Raw genomic sequence first — 17,845 nt, 5'->3', positions numbered from 1 at the left:
ATTTACTTTGACGCACAATTCTAGAAGTTGCAGTTCAGGCTCTATTGTTCACACGGTTGAGCAGGGAGTGTAATGGGAATACCATTAATTTGATGGTTTTAAAGGAGGTGATTTCCAATTTGAATTATTCTCAAGTTGTGAAATGAGTCTGAGCTGGTTTGTAAAACAGCAAGTAATCAATGCGCTGTATAACCTTGATTTTTTAGAGTCCCAACGCTATGCAGAAAAGTGTCCTCCGAACCCATTATAAGAGGGTAAAAAAAAAATGCCATCATCCTCCCGCCCCCCAGACAAATTAGCAAGACAAATGTTAGCAAAAAGCTCTGCAGACGCACCATTATTTACAAAAGGGAGAGAGAAGAAGATGCTCTGAAATAAATCATGCTGACAGTTCAATCAAAAAAAATCAGAATATATTATTCATGCTGTGTTTCATGAGTTGGAAAGCAACTGGACAGGGAGAGCCAAATATGTATTTGTGTGATTTATGCATAATAATGTGAATTCCTAAGTTACCTCTGTTTAATGAAATCTGCATGCTAAACTGAGGTGACAGGCCCATTCAACATGTATTTTTGAACTTGACTCTGAACTACTGCTGGTCTAGATACTGGGGATGCACAGGTGAGCAAGCCAGGTAAGACTTCTGCTCCTGGAAAGGTTAGTTCTGCTTGTCAGTGGGTGGATGGGCAGACAATAAACACGCCAGCAAGAGGACAGTGGTTCATAATCGGTGCCCAAGGAAAAAGCAAGCGGGTGGTGCGGCAGAGACCTGCCAAAGGCTACTTTGTACTGGTGATTGGGTGAGGCCTCTCTATAGAGGTGACATTTATTGTGTGACATGCAAGAGCCATTAAAAGGGAATCTAGAGAAAATGTGCTCTGGAGAGGGGTCCTACCAAGGCCAAGATGCGGGAGTAAGAACAGGCTGGGTGTGTCCAGTCAACACGCGGTAGGTGCATGAACCGTGATACAATGAGCTAGCAGGGGCAGGTGGGAGATGAGGTCTGAGAAGTAGGCAGAACTTTGCAGGCTTCAGGAAGGAGTTTAGATTCTATTCTAACTGCAACAGAAGCCTGCCAGAGTATGTTAAGGGGAGGGGTGATAGGATCTGACTTGAACACTTTAAAGACTCCTGTGGCTAGGCCAATGATTCCACACTGTGTTGGACTCCATGAGGGATGAGAGGGAGAGAGCTGTAGTAACCAATGGGTGGGGAGGTGTGGAAACTTGAGTGGGCTTGGGAGTGACAGTAGGGTTATAAGCTAAGGAATCAAATTGAAGATAAGGAAATCTTCCAGAAGGATGAGCTATTTGAAGACATCCATGGTGAGAGGCAGGAGCAAACAGGAGGAAGCTTGCTGAGTATATTTAAGTCATCAACACTAACACATTTGAAGAAAGATGGTATTATGTGGGTTGCCTTACCCAGAGAGCAGGATGTGGAAGGGCAAATGTGGGCAGGAGAGGGTGTGATAAATCTCAGAACCATGAGAAACCTAGTTACTAGAGATGAGACAGAAGAGGGACGGTGGGTCCAATTCTGGAGTGACAATTCTCAACTGGGGGCAATTTTGCATCCCAGGGGACACTAAGAAGCATCTGGAGACATTTCTGTTGTCACAACTTGAGAGGCAGTGCTACTGGCATTTAGTGGATAGAGGCCAGGGATGCTGCTAAACACCCTGCAAGGCGTAGGACATCCCTCACAACAGAGAATTCTCCAGTTCAAAGTGTCCGTAGTGCCAAGGCTGTGGATGGGCAGGAGAGTAGAACAACCCCGGATTTCAGTCCCCAGTGTGTGAACTTGAGTCAAGTCCTTAACCTCCCTGAGCCTCACTGACTCCATCTGTAAAATGGAGATGGCAATCATACCTGCCTCCCATGGGGGTGTGGATAGAGCTGAGGGCATTGGGGTAATTACCACACTTGCAGCTACAGCGGGATTGAGAAGAAAGCAGAGGCTATGCCGTATGCCGTGAAAGGAGGTCTCAAAATGCCTGGGTAAGTGTGAGAGGCAGGGCCATGCTCTGGATGGGATATCAGAGGATTGGGGTTTGAGTTCTCTCACACACAGTGGGTGGACTTTGGGGAAGTGACTCAGCCTTCCTATGCCTTCCCTATTCTGGTGATAGATATAGTTGTAGATATGGATATATAAACATACCTGCTCTCAATATAGAAGCATAAAAATCATGTTTATGTGGCCCATTCCACAAAGGATAGTCTTAGTCTGTTCAGGCTGTTATAACAAAATGCCATAGACCAGATAATTTACAAACAACAGATGGCCAGGTGTTGTGGCTCATGATTGTGGTCACAACAATTTGAGAGGCTGAAACAAGAGGAGTACTTGAACCTAGGAATTCAAAACCAGCCTGGACAACATAACAAGACCCCATCTCTTCAACAAATAAAAAAATTAGCTGAGCATGGTGGTGTATGTTTGTAGTTCCAGGTACTCTGGAGGCTAAGGCAGGAGAATCGCTTGAGCCCAGGAGACTGAGGCTGTGGTGAGCCATGATTGCACCCCTGCACTCCGGCCTGGGCGACAGAGTGAGAGACCGTGTCTCAAAACCAAACAAATACGTAAAAAACGGAAATGTAGTTCTCACCATTCTGGATACTGGGAAGTACAAGATCAAGTCACCAGCAGATTTGGCCTCAGCTGGACGGTCCAGCTTCTGGGTCATAGACGGCCGTCTTCTTGATGTTTTTTTCACATGGTGGAAGGGGCAAGGGAGCTCTCTGGGGCCTCTTTTATAAGGGCACCAATATGATTCATGGAGGCTCCACCCTCATGACCTCATCACCTCCTCAAAGCCCTTCCCTCTAATACTGTCACACTGGGGATTAGGCTTCAGCATATGAATTTCAGGGGAACACACATGTAATCCCAGCACTTTGGGAGGCAGAGGCAGATGGACCACTGGAGGTCAGGAGTTGGAGAACAGCCTGACCAACATGGTGAAATCCCTGTCTCTACTAAAAATAGAAAAATTAGCTCGACGTGGTGGAGGGCGCCAGTAATCCCAGCCACTCGGGAGGCTGAGGCAGGAGAATTGCTTAAACCTGGGAGGCAGAGGTTGCAGTGAGCCGAGAACATACCACTGCACTCCAACCTGGGCAACAGAGCAAGACTCTGTCAAAAAAAAAAAAAAAGAATGTCAGGGGGACATAAACTTTCAGACCGCAGCACAGCCTTTTCCAGGTTCCATCCTGTAAGGTGGGATAGGGCAGAGTGCAGGCACAACAAACAGCGTGCCCAGTCTGAGCAGAACTGCCTTTCTTGCACACAGCATGTGGGCCCACTTGTCCCAGATGGCTCTCCTTAGTACCACCTGAACACAGCTTTATTTAACTCAACACTAGAGAGATGGTCAAAAAGAATTAGCTGTGAGTGTCTCACCTGGCGCAGAGTCTCTCAGCCTCAGCATGGTTGACTCTTGGAACTGGGATAATTGCCTGTTGCAGGGGTCTGTCCTCTGCATTCCAGGATATGTAGCATCCCTTGCCTCTACCCACTAGATTTAAGTAACGCCAAATTGAGAACCACTGAACTAGCATGGCGTAGTAATAACTCATCATCATCATCTGTCTAGATGGACAGAAGTCAGACTCAAATCCCACCTCTTCCCCTTACTAGCTGTGTGGACTTACATAAGGCACAGTGTTGCTCTAGGACTCTGTTTTCTCATCTGTAATATGGGTATAACACTTCTCCATGCCGAGAATGAAGTAATGTATAAACTTCTTAGCACAGTGTCCAGCACATAATTGTTCTCCAAAAAGTCCTTATCCCTCTTTACTGTACATGATTGAAAGTTATGCAAAGTTAGCCCGGGCTCGGTGGCTCACACCTATAATCCCAGCACTTTGGTAGGCCAAGGTGGGTGGACCACTTGAGGCCAGGAGTTCAAGACCAGCCTGACCAACAGAGTGAAACCCCATCTCTCCTAAAAATACAAAAATTAGCTGGGTGTGGTGGCGTGCACCTGTAGTCCCAGCTACTTGGGAGGCTGAAATACGAGAATTACTTGAACCTGGGAGGCAGAGGTTGCAGTGAGCTGAAATTGTGCTACTGCACTCCAGCCTGGGTGACAGAGCAAGACTCCACCTCTAAAAAATTAAAAAATGAAAAGCATTACACAGAGTCAAGACAGATCTCTGTGGCTAGGTCCCCAGAACAAAGTCCTCCTATCCCCTTAAACAGGGCCACAGATGGATAGTCAGTATATGGTCCAATGCTTCTTTAAACCCGTACTGTGAACACTTGCTCCCTCATCTATCTAGAGAGTGGCTCTTATTATTTATGAACACCACCACCATCATCATTAGCAAAAGAAGAAACTGTTGGATTTCCCCCCATATCTAGAAGTTGTCTTGATCCTATCCAGACTCAAAGGACACCCGAACTTTCTGATCTTCCCCCTCAGAGGGAGGGAGGTCACTAAAATGGAGTTTTTATAAGGTTGACCAGTGCACACCAAGAAAAATCAGCATTGCAGCAGGCCGGGGTAGGGCGTGGGTGGTCTCCCTGACAGCTTGTTTTTAAATACTTCCAAACGAAAATGAGTTTGCCTCCAAGGAACTGTCTGTGTGCTGGCAGATCCGAAAGCGGAAGCAAAGCCCTCATGGCTGGCTGCATGCAGGCATCCCGATGCAGAAGTGCTGCTAATTTAAACCCATTTTCCAAGGTGCCCACAGACTCCATGGGAAATCACCAACACTCTCTGGAGAAGATGCTTAATCACCTGAAGAAGTCGTGGGAACAGAGAAAACAAGAGCTGAAAAGCCTCTCCGAAAGGGAGGCCCCCAAGTGACATTTTCAGCAGAATGTTATTCTCTAAGCATTGTCTTTTCATCCTGTGCTCTCCTGAACCAAATGCATTGTTAGGATTTAAGATGCATTTGATGATATTTTCTTGGTAGGGAGCCAGTTGTACCCCCAGTTCTGTCCCACCTTTTAACCTTCCTCTTGGTGGAGTTCCTGAAGGAAACGGAAGCAAAGAACTTCGGCCAAATGGAAGCAAACACTGCTTCATTATTAGGTGGGCCAATGCCCAATAGCCCAATGTTGGACAATTTGTAAAAAGCTGGTCTATGCAGCAGAGACTTGACAGGTACCTTCTTCTTAACCTAGATCAGAATCTTGAGTGGGTGCAGTGATAAAGGAACCTTTGACAATAGAGGCACAGCTGATGCAACTCAGGAGATAGATCACCGGGTGCATCTTGGGGAAGGAGGGCAGGCAAGGAGGGGAGAGGATATGGCTGGTCTAGCTCACCTCATCTACAGGTGCACAGACAGAACAGGACACAGGGAGATTGGCTTGGTACATATCTCTTAAAACACAGTGACCCTGGCCTCCAGTCAGTGTGGCTCAATCCAGGGTTTATACTGTGACTAATCACATTAGCCCCTTCTCCCTTGGACATGGGAGCTAGGGTGAGGATGCATTGAGCAAGCTTGCAGGCATGGGAGATCAAGGCTAATGAGAGACACCGCACTGCTATACATAGAGACTTTTTTTTTTTTTTTTTTTTTTGAGGCGGAGTCTCGCTCTGTCGCCCAGGCTGGAGTGCAGTGGTGCGATCTCGGCTCACTCCAACCTCCACCTCCCGGGCTCAAGTGATTCTCCTGCCTCAGACTGCTGAGTAGTTGGCACTACTGGTGTGCACCACCATGCCTGGCTAATTTTTGTATTTTTAGTAAAGACTTCACCATGTTGGCCAGGCTGGTCTCAAACTCCTGACCTCAGGTGATCCACCCACCTTGGTCTCTCAAAGTGCTGGGATTACAGGCGTGAGCCACCGCACCTGGCTCATGGAACTCTATTTATCAAGGATTTTTCCTTGTGATACAAAATAAAATTGGTCTTCCTATCCCCACTGCCAAACACTGGGAATGGGTATAGAGGAAGTAAGTTCCTGACTTAGCAAATATTTCTTCATTCCCTTGTTCTTTTATCCAGTGTAGCACAAAATAGCTTCCTTGGCCATCCGTGTGAGTCAACTCTTGTCCTAGGACCAGGTGTGTGTATGAACTAAGGTCAGATCTGTATGGGCAAAAACCATCCCAGCCTCCTTCCCTTCTGTCCAGTGACCCTTCTCCAGCCTTTTCTGGCAGGCTCCATCAATTGTTGATTCATCTCCTGTCATCTTCTCCGTGCAACTTAGCAAAATATTCATTCGTTCAGTGAATATTTATTATATGCCTTCATCTTAGGTTAGATTTCTCCAAGTAGTGACTGAATGATGTGGGGGAAGGTGATCTACCAAGAAACCACCATGGGCCGGGCATGGTGGCTCACGCCTGCAATCCCAACCACTTTGGGAGGCCAAGGTGAACGAATCACTGAGGTCAGAAGCTCGAGACCAGCCTGGCCAACATGGTGAAACCCCATTTCTAATAAAAATACAAAAATTAGCTGGGGGTGGTGGCACATGCCTGTAATCTCAGCTACTTGGGAGGCTGAGGCAGGAGAATCGCTTGCACCTGAGAGGCAGAGGATGCAGTGAGCCGAGGTTGTGCCACTGCACTCCAGCCTGGGCGACAGAGTGAGACTCCGTGTAAAAAAAAAAAAAGAGACAGAGAGAGAGATAACGAAATCGGCCCAGTTTTCCCATAGAACTGATATTTATGGGGTTTTGAAAATAAACATTGAAATTGACCCTCTCAGTCTTAAAGCTTGAAACTTAACATTTGTCTTATCTGACTTCCCTTGTTAGGAAGCAACCTTCAGGCTCTCAGGATAATACCAAGAAACTGCAACTAGGAGGCCAAGGCAGGAGGATTGTTTGAGACCAGAAGTTTGAGGCCAGCCCTGGCAACATGGTGAGACCCCTCTATTCCTACCAAAAAAAAAAAAAAAGTAGAAAATTAGCTGGGCTTGATGGTGCACACCTATAGTCCCAGCCACTCAAGAGGATAAGGCAAGTATCTCTTGAGCCTAGGAGTTTGAGGCTGCAGTAAGCTATGATTATACCATTATACCAGCCTGGCTGACAAAGTGAGACCCTGCTTTTTTTTTTTTTTTTTTTTTTTTTTTTTTTTTTTTTTTTTGAGACGGAGTCTCGCTCTGTCACCCAGGCTGGAGTGCAGTGGCCAGATCTCAGCTCACTGCAAGCTCCGCCTTCCGGGTTTACGCCATTCTCCTGCCTCAGCCTCCCGAGTAGCTGGGACTACAGGCGCCCACCAACTCGCCCGGCTATTTTTTTGTATTTTTTAGTAGAGACGGGGTTTCACCGTGTTAGCCAGGATGGTCTCGATCTCCTGACCTCGTGATCCGCCCGTCTCGGCCTCCCAAAGTGCTGGGATTACAGGCTTGAGCCACCGCGCCCGGCCGACTCTGCTTTGAAGAATCTGAAACTCCACTTCTTTGCCCCTTCCTAAGTTCCATTTTCCAGTGTGTAGCTGCATTCCTTCCTAGCTATATAAATCCCCAATTTTAGTCAGGTGGGGAGACAGATTTGAGACTTACCTCCCATCTCCTCTGCTGCACACCTGAATAAGGCCTTTTCCTCTTGGCAATACTTGCTGTCTGAGTGATTGGCTTTCTCTGCAGCTAGCAGTGGGACCCACACTGAACCCTTGGTATTTCAGTAACAACAGCTCTTCTAGAAAAACCTCTCAAGGAAGGACAGTGGAATAAGAAGAAGGAAAGACCAGAGAACAAGAACATGGTCCAGGTAGAGCCTAGCCTTGGCCAGATCTCCACGAGCAGGGCTCCAGCACAGGGATTGACAGGTTTTTTTCTGTAAAGGGATAAATAATAACTATTTGAGCCTTTGCAGCTATATGATCTCTGCCACAACTGCTCAACTCTGCCACTGCAGTGCTTAAGCAGCCACAGATGATACATAAATGAGTGAGCATGGCCATAAGGCTAAGGAACTTGTCTGTCTCTGCCCATCAGTGTGCCCCATGTCTGGAACATGGTAGGCAGGAATAAATGATGTTACTGCATATCCAGGCCCCTCTACTGGGCTGCTGCACCCATGATCCAGCTGCCATAAATGTTGGCTGATATGGCTTGGAGACACCCTTCTGATACAGAAAATTGCCTATAGCTGACAGAAACCGCCTTGCAACAAAGATTAGCTCTGCCCTCCAACCTTCCCAGAAGCAGCACACAGTCAGTGGCTGATGGATATATAAGGGCACAAGAGACTAACCGTCCTGCTTCATGGAGGGACACTTCAGTAGTATGGTACCTTCTCTAAAGTTGAGGTCAGCAAATTATGGACTGTAGGCCAAATATGACCCACCGGCCATTCAACTCTGAATTCTCTCTGCCGAGCACAGACCCTGGAAGAGAGCAGTCAGAGAGTAAATGTTTACTGAATACAATGGAATAAAACTGAACCTTGAAAGATGGGTCCAATTTGGGCAGGTTTGGGAGAGAAAAGCATTCTTTCAGGTCCTCGAACATGTTATACACATTGTTCCATCTGCCACCAGCACTAGCCTGCCTCCCCCACACCACTTTGCCTAGCCAGCAAGCATTGTCTCTCATCTTTCAAGTCTCAAGTTAGATAGATCTGCCCCCAGCATGAGTCCACTGCTCCCCATCTGTTCTCCTACAGTACCTTTGCTTGCTACTCATGGAATAATTTTCTCATCGTGTATGATGAGGTCCTTAAGTTAACTTCTCTGTTTCCCACATTAGAATGCAGGCTTCTTGGAGTCGGAGACCTCACGTGTCTTAGACTCTTCCATAATCTTAGCATCTCACACAGTGCCTGGCACGTGGTAAGCCTTCAATATAATATTTCAGCAATTCCACTTCTGGGTATATAGCCAATAGAAATAAAATCAGTTTTTTGAATAGATATCTGTACCCCCATGTTCAATGAAATGTTATTCACAATAACCAAAATATGGAATTAACCTAAGTGTCCCCTAATGGATGAATGAATAATTCATTGTGTGGTACATACACAAAATGAAATACTATTCAGCCTTAAAAAGAAGGAAATGTTGTCATTTGTGACATGGATGTACTTGGAGGAAATTATGTTAAATGAAATAATCCAAGCATAGAAAGACAGATATCTCATGATCCCACTTACATGTGCAATCTTAGAAAGTTGAACTTGTAGAAGCTGAGGGTAGGAGACTGTTTAACAGGAGCTGTGAAGGGGGTGATATGGGATTGGGGAAGTGTTGGTTAAAGATATAATATTTCAGTTAGACCGGATGAATTTATTCAGGAGATCTACTGTACAGCAAGGTGACTATAGTTAATGACAATGTACTGAATACTTGAAAATTGCTAAGAGAGCTGATTTTAAGTGTTATCACCATAAAAAAAATATGAGGTGATACATGTGAATTAGCTTGATTTAGCCATTCCTCAATGTATTCATATATATAAACGTCCTGATGTATACCATAAATATATACTTTTTATTTGTCAACTAAAAACAGAGATTATCATTTTGACTTTAGATTTCTTTTCATCCAATTTTTATTACAAAATTTTCCAAATGTGCAAAAAAGTTGAAAGGTTTAGTACGATGAACACCACTTAGATTCAATAACTGTTCATATTTTTCAGCCTACATATTTTAAATAACAGCCATATTCTTGGGCTGTTATTTAACTATAGGTTAAATAACATTACTTAGGTCATTACTAACATTACTATAGGTCAAGCACCTGCTAGGTGATTTGCAAATATTATTTTTTAAATCCTGAAAAATATAGAAGATGAGCACTATTATTCCCCCCATTTTGCTGATGGGTAAACTGAGACTTAGAGAAGTTACATCACTGAAATCAAACAAGTACTAAGTGTTAGATTTAAACCGGAGCTGGAGTACTGTAGCTCAATTCCTGACTACTGGGTTATAGCATTCTGTAACCCCACAACGGGATGATGTGCTAGGGATCCTAGAATTGTGGGGCTGGGTTATTTCTGAAGAGTCTGAGGCAGCTCCTGGGGGGAGATGACTCCAGAGAGCAGCTGCAAGGGAGATGGAGCTGAGACAAGAAATCCACGGCTGAAGTTTGGTGGCCAATCATCAAAGAGATGAACTCCAACAGCATCTACCCTAATCCCTTTCTTCCTTGCCATACATCTCTGACACGATCATTATTAGTGACTGGGCTCAGAAGCTTGCCACCTTGTATGATCTGAATTGATCCAGTAAAGAATTCTCTGAAAAGCACCATTAAGATGATTTATAGTCTAATTTTGGTTGCTATAGATTCCAAGTCAGACTTATGACTGGGAAGAGAGGGGGGAAAAAAATCCCCTACTCGCTTGGAATTCAGGCAAAGGTTTCAGTATTGATAGAGAAGCATGGCTGGCTGGGAAAAAAAAAAAAAAAAAGTCATTTTTTTTAAAGTTTACAGCTACCACTCCTGGTTTGGGGTTGCTACAGCAACGAAGGGCCTTGGAGGGGGGCACAGTGTCTGCAGATCTCACTCTATGGAGAGCTGATTGATAGGTTTCCTGAATGCTGTTTAGACACTTCTGTGCTAGGAACCAGATAACATTAGTTTATTAAAACACATGTTAAAACACCAGTCATCTCTCTTGCCCCAGCATTTTATTCTAATCATTGTTGTTAAGGAATTGTTAACAGGCTACCGATAGCAATGGAAGGCAAATCCCATTAGGGAGCTAAACGCCATTTTGCTGGGGATGGCGTGCACAGGCTGGGCGGCAGGCCCATGCAGGGTGCATAATTACGATAATTTGGCATGATTGATTATCCCCCTCTCCCGCTAACCCAACCCACCCTGGCTTTCCAGGGAGTTAGAGGCATGGCTAATCCTCATAAAGACTTCTGTTCCTGGCTGTGGAGGGGCTCTGGCTGGGACTGTGCCTAGCTAAGGTCTCCAAATTTCTGTCTTCTCTGTCACTGTGTGACAGCCTGCATGAATGGCAGTTGGTGCCCCAAGAAGTGTCATCAGGGCCAATGTACATGACCTGTCCAAGGTATCACTGCTTGGGAGACGTGGTCAAGACAAGCTGGGCATGAACCCTGGTCCTGCTACTTGCTAGCTTTGTGACTGAGAAAACCTCTTAAGCCTCAGTTTACCTAGCTGGAAATGGGGGTACTGATATTACTTCCATTTTTTTTTTGGAGTATAAATAAGACATTCCCTTTAGCCTTCTACCTGGAAGAACCCATTCCTCACAAAACCTGACAAGACAGGTACTTCGACTCCATTTTGCAGATGAGGAAATTGAGGATTAGGGAAGCTCGGGAAGGAGACGGAAGGTGAGGGAGGGAGGCAGGAACTTACTATTGAACTTTGAACTATGTTATTTTAATTTTAGATTCAGGGGGTACATGTGCTTGTTTGTAACATGGGTATTACATGCATAATGCTGAGGGCAAGGCTTCTAGTGCACCCACCACCCAAATATTAGACATGGTACCCAATAGGTAATTTTTCAACACTCACTCCCTCCTACCCTCTCCCTTTTTAAAGTCCCTAGAGTCTGTTTTCGCCATCTTTATGTTCATGTATTCCCTTTGTTTAGCAGCCACTTATGAGTGACAACATGTGATATTTGATTTTCTGCTTCTGTGTTAGTTTACTTAGGATAATGTCCCACAGCTCCATCCATCTTGCTGCAAAGGATATGATTTCATTATTTTTTATGGCTGTATAGTATCCCATAGTGTGTATATGTGTGTAGGTATGTATGTATGTATGTGTATGTATAATATATCACTTTTTTTTTTGAGACAGAGTCTCACTCTATCACCAGGCTGGAGTGCAGTGGCATGATCTTAGCTCACTGCAAACTCCACTTCCCGGGTTCAAGCCATTCTCCTGCCTCAGCCTCCCGAGTAGCTGGGACTACACGCACGTGCCACCATGCACAGCTAATTTTTATATTTTTAGTAGAAACAGGGTTTCACGATGTTGGCCAGGCTGGTCTCGATCCCTTGACCTAGTGATCTGCCGACCTCGGTCTCCCCAAGTGCTGGGATTACAGGTGTGAGCCACCATGCCTGGCCTATATATCACTTTTTTAATACAATCAACTATTGGTGGATGCTTAGGTTAGTTCCATGACACTGCTATTGTAAATAGCACTGCAATTAACATATGAGTGCAGATGTCTCTTTATATAATGCTTTATTTTCCTTTGGGTAGAAACACTAGTGAGGTTTCTGGGTTAAATGGTATGAACTTACAACTGGTCTACTGAGGTTATCTTCAATTTTCAATTGCCTTGAGGGACACAAGACATTTTTTCTTGGGAGCAAGTCACCTTTGCTGGCGGATGGCCTTCATTTGATAATTGAAGTAAAGAAGATTCCACAATGAGAAGTGAGAATAGAATTCCAATTCTTCCTGTTCTTACTTCTGCATTTTCATTTCACACAAGTCCACCCTGTTGGGACAGCCCATTCCAGGGCTCTACTCCATCACTCAAGGATCAAGACTTACTATGGTACCTGGGTTCAACTACTGGCTCTGCTACTTTCTCAGTGTAAACCCTGGTCAAGTTACCTCACCTCTTATGTCCTCCTGTGAAAACAGAAATCATAATCATGGTACCTGGAAATGTTCAATGATACTGTGGATAGAAAGTTCTCAGCATGGCCGGGCATGGTGGCTCATGCCTGTAATCCCAGCATTTTTGGAGGCCAAGGCGGGCGGATCACTTGAGGCCAGCAGTTCAAGACCAGCCTGGCCGACATGGTGAAACCCCATCTCTACTAAAAATACAAAAATTAGCTGGGCATGGTGGCACATCACACCAGCCTGGGTGTGACAGAGCAAGACTCTGTCTCAAAAAAAAAAAAGAAAAAAAAGAAAAGGAAAGAAAGTTCTCAGCACAGTGCTTAGCATTTAGTAAGTGTTACTGTTATTCTTTATTTCATTTTATTTTATTTTTTATTTTATTTTATTTTTTTTGAGATGGAGTCTCACTCTGTAGCCCGGGCTGGAGTGCAGTGGCCGGATCTCAGCTCACTGCAAGCTCCGCCTCCCAGGTTTACGCCATTCTCCTGCCTCAGCCTCCCTAGTAACTGGGACTACAGGCGCCCGCCACATCACCCGGCTAGTTTTTTTGTATTTTTTTTAGTAGAGACGGGGTTTCACCGGGTTAGCCAGGATGGTCTCGATCTCCTGACCTCATGATCCACCCGTCTCGGCCTCCCAAAGTGCTGGGATTACAGGCTTGAGCCACCGTTACTGTTATTCTTATTGTTGTTCCAGTAAGTCCAAATTTCTCTAGCTGGCTTTCTATCTCTGAGTCAAGTAAAATATGCAAAAGTTAGTCATGGATTTTTTTTTTTTTGAGACGGAGTTTCACTCTTGTTGCCCAAGTTGGAGTGCAATGGTACGATCTCAGCTCACTGCAACCACTGCCTCCCAGGTTCAAGCGATTCTCCTGCCTCAGTCTCCCAAGTAGCTGGGATTATAGGTGCCCACCACCACACCTGGCTAATTTTTGTATTTTTAGTAGAAACAGGGTTTCACCATGTTGGCCAGGCTGATCTCGAACTCCTGACCTCAGGTGATCTGCCCACCTCGGCCTCTGAAAGTGTTGGGATTACAGGCCTGAGCCATCGCGCCCAGCCTAGTCATGGTTTTGTGCAACGTTTCCCCAGAGCAGCATGTCCTGGCTGCTTTCTATGAGTGCTTCACTGCCCTTTTACTTGCATCCTTTCCCTGGATCCTTAAACTGCCAGTGAGGTAGGCACAGCCAGTGCTCTTGTTTGGCTATCCCAAAAGCCATTCTCAACCTGTTTTCCTCTACTTACCTCCTACTACAGAGAGAATAAAGTCAGGCTAGTTAGCTGCAGATAGATAGATTCTCCCTGCAGCTCAGAGTGCAGATGAGACCCAGTTTTGTTCCATGAAATAAAAGGGGAGAAATTCCTAAAGAAGAGTGTTTGGGAAGGCTTTAGTTTCCTGATAAAAAGGACAAGTTGTGCTAGCACTTCCCGTCCTCCTCCTTTCTGCCTTGGAATGTGATTGCAATGGCTGGTTCTGTGGCAGCCATGATTCACACATAAGGATGAGGAGTTAACAGCTGGGCATGGGAGAGCGCATGTACAAAAAGAGCCTGAGTTCTTGATAACACCACTGAATTGCTGAACAAACCCTGAGATACATATGTGTCCTTACGTTTTACACCATTTTTCAACATTTCTTTTACTTGCATATGAAAGCATCCTTAACTGATACCAGGGGTCTTACTATGCCTATTCACATATGGTGGTGGAGAGGCTCAAAAGGGTGGGCAAATTGCCAAAGTTCTCACAGCTTTAAAACAGCAGTTTTGAATTCAGTGCCAGGTTCTGCCAGTTTCAAAACCCAATCTCTTTACCAAGACCGATGTTCTGTACTCAATGAACTAAGTTTCTCTACCTTACCTTCTCTTCTCCATATATTTAAATTCCATTCCAATTTTAGTGCAAGTTCTAGACCCTCCATGAATCTTTCTTTGATTAATCCAGTACACAGGGAGCTCCTGCTTCATTGATCCCTGTTTCTCCATGAAGGCACCACCCTACCATATGACACTTAATGGTTTTCCAGCGTTTCAAATGCATTGTACTTTTGACACCACTCCACCGAACCCCCATTATATCACATGTTCCTTAAGGTCAGAGAAGCAAACTCCTACAGGGTAATAGATCAGAGGATTTGGAGACTGGTTCAAATCCTGGTTCTTCCTCTTGCCTATTATGTGGCTTTGGGGGAAAGTCAGTTCATCTCCTATAGTCCCAGTCTGATGTGTGAAATGAAGGTCATAGTTGCTGTGAGGTATTCACATGAAACCCATTTGTAAAGCAATTAGCAGAGTACCTGACTCAGAATAGATATTCAAAAAGGATAGCAACCACTGTTATTACATGTTATATTTCTTCTATACAGGCTTAGTGTGTGGCAGAGTGACAATAAGTAGTATGAGTTCGATAGGCAACTGTTAATAGAATGGTCCGTTGACTATTTCATTAAGAACTTACTGAGATGTCATTTTATTCCAGACAATGTGCTAAGTATTTGACTTTAATGATTTTTTTTTAAAGTCAATAAAATACCCTTGTCTTTGATGCATGAATAGATAAGTGTAATACAATGTGACAAATTCAATAATAAAGAAATTCATAGGGTTTTATGGGGACACAGAGGAAGGGCACTTATCAAATCCAGGAGGACTTCCAGGAGGAGGTCCCAAGTTGACTCCTCAAGAGGAGAGGAATCTGGATAAGGAGTCCTTTTCCAGTCCCCAGAACTCTGTCATCCTTGCCAGGAGTAAGTTACAGAAACAGCAGATGAAGAAATGGCATTTGTGCATCTGTGAGTAGGGACGCAGATTCATGTATATGATAATTGCTTTTGCAACTTAGGACTTCTAACTAGAGGCTGGATTAGTTAGAAACAAGCTTCCTTTGCAACTTTGCTTTCATTTCAGCTTTTCCTCCTGTGTGATAAACACAAAACCCATTCTGTAAGGGCTCTCCTATTTCCTTTTAGGCACGAAGCATATTCTTCAAAGCAGCCTGCCGGGAAACAAAGGTTAATTCTGTAGGGAACGAATTGCTAAAGCTGCATTCTTATTTGAAGTTTCGATTTAGGGAAGCGACCGTGGGTTTTTCTTTGCTTTGCAAAGTTCTTTCATGTCTCCGTTTCAGGCAGATCCGTCGGCGTCACTCCACGCGTGGGCCAAAGTCACTGGCAAGATTTTATTTGACTCTGCCATTCTTAAAAGGCAGGAGACAGGCTTTGTCAGGACTCACAGGACCTCTCGCAACGGAGGCTCAGTTGGAAGGCTTCCATCCCACTAGCCAAGCCGTGTACAGGGAACAGTGAAGTCAGTGGACAAGAACAAGGCTGACAGGGGTACTTAAATCAGAGTTCCTGCGGTTGGTGCATTTATGAAATATCAGAAGGTCACAGAAGTCATCCTCAATTGGTTACTGTGCTATTGAAGGCTGTTGTGTTCCAGCTGTGAGCCTCTCACTGGCTCTAGCTGGTCTGTAAGGGAATCAAGGTTGGTCTTAGAAGGCTTTCCAAGGTTTGCTGTTGTTGTTCTTATATAAGATATTGCTGTATAACATGGATTGTTTGGTAGGTCTAAGAGGGTATTATGATCTCCTCTTATTCAATTACAGTATCATATTGATTCATTCACTATGTGCCAGGGACAAGCAGGGTTGCAGCAGACAAGCAGGGTTGCAACATATATTTCTGAAGTTCTTGTACCGCATGCAGAAGAAGAGCGAGGGGCTGAAATCCACTCGCCAGTGCCATGAACCCATGCAATTGGCATCTACCAAGAAGATGTGACTTTTTCTAATCCATCTTTTTGGAGAGGGTGTTTTTTTCTAATTCATGCAAAGGTGCACATGAATCTGGTTTAGGCCAGCCTCTACCCTGTCTACAAGACAATCATAGTTCTTGCACTCATGAGGCTTTTATTCTAGAAGAGAATGAAGAACAAGCCAGAGGTAAAAAGGCAAACTTAAAATATTCAACATGACTTCAGATTATGTTAAGTGCAAAAAAATAAATTATTAGTGTGGTGTTAGCACAGTGATGGGGGAAGGATGTTGCCTTAAATACGTCAATGAAGACATCCTTAATTATTAGCCTTTGTGTTCAGACTGAAGGTGCAAAAGACGAAGCTAGTGAAAAGCTAAAGGTCCAGAGTATTCAAAGAGTCCAACCATTTCTAACTACAGGAAGTTGAATGTGGATTTCCCAGGGCATGTATTTGAGAGAAGGAGAGCTTCCCAGTAATAGCAATTGCACTGCATTTCCCTCTAGCTTCTGACATTGTTTTTTGTGCTCAGAATCAATCGATTCCTCGCTATTCTTGGTGGGCAGAAAGTCTTTGCAAAACTTGACCTTTCCCAAGTGTTATCAATAGAGCTAATAGTGATGCTGTCAGAAATGTCCAACAATCATTACACGTCAAGGGGCTTTCTGAGTTCAGCGCTCTCGGTTCAGAGTTTCTGCTGTCCTTGGAATGTGTCAATGTTTGTTGAAGATGATTTCTTTACTGAAGTTCAATTATGGTATCATATTGATTCATTTCATGTCTCATATTTTCACATGTTTATGTGTCTGTTTTCACCAATAGGCTATGAGTTCCCAAGGGGCAGGGGCTCTGTGTCATTTTCATTTTGTGCTCCCCCACAATAAAACAGTGTAGACTTCAAACAGGTAGGCAGTCAATACTCTCATGCCCTGTAATGGTCACATAGTCACATGGGGTGTGGTTTCAATACTTTGCTTAACTGACTGGCAGACTGAGAGATGATCAGGAATTTCAAAGTCGCTGCCCTAGGGGGATGACATTCACCTACATATTATAAACACCTTGAGAATGCGTCCATGCATTTTTCCCCTACTTGGGTCGTTTGTATATGCGCTACCCTAACCTGTCTTCTTAAAGGACCCCCCAAAATTGACTCTGATAAATAAATCAGTGAATAATGTAATATCTACTGAAGATTCCATGGGGGTAAATATGAGTTTATGTTGTGCACCAAAGGTAACAACCTAAAATCTCTTTGATATTTCTTTTGAGGAAAGCCCTCTCTTCTGTACTGTCTAGAGACTGTTTTTCTCTCCCTAATGTCCTAAAGAGCCCCCAACTTCATTGACATCTCCTTTTCCTGACTACATGAAACCTATTTTTTTTGTTCCCAAATCATTTGTCAAAGCGTATCTTCTAAACCACCACTGCACTCTATTCAAGTGGAGTTTGCATAACAGCTTCTTAGAGAAGAGTCCCCATGTTGATTGGCCTATAGTCCCCAAAGTCTTTTGAGCATAATAGATGCTCAATTAACAGCTAACTGAATCAACTATAACCCAGTGCAATTATGATACACTGTGCTATAAAA

This window comes from Colobus angolensis, unplaced genomic scaffold (genome assembly GCF_000951035.1).
Source record: "Colobus angolensis palliatus isolate OR3802 unplaced genomic scaffold, Cang.pa_1.0 Scaffold305, whole genome shotgun sequence".
In the NCBI taxonomy this organism is placed as follows: Eukaryota; Metazoa; Chordata; class Mammalia; order Primates; family Cercopithecidae; genus Colobus; species Colobus angolensis.
The sequence above is the reverse complement of the archived record's forward strand: the minus strand, read 5'-3'. Positions refer to the sequence as shown.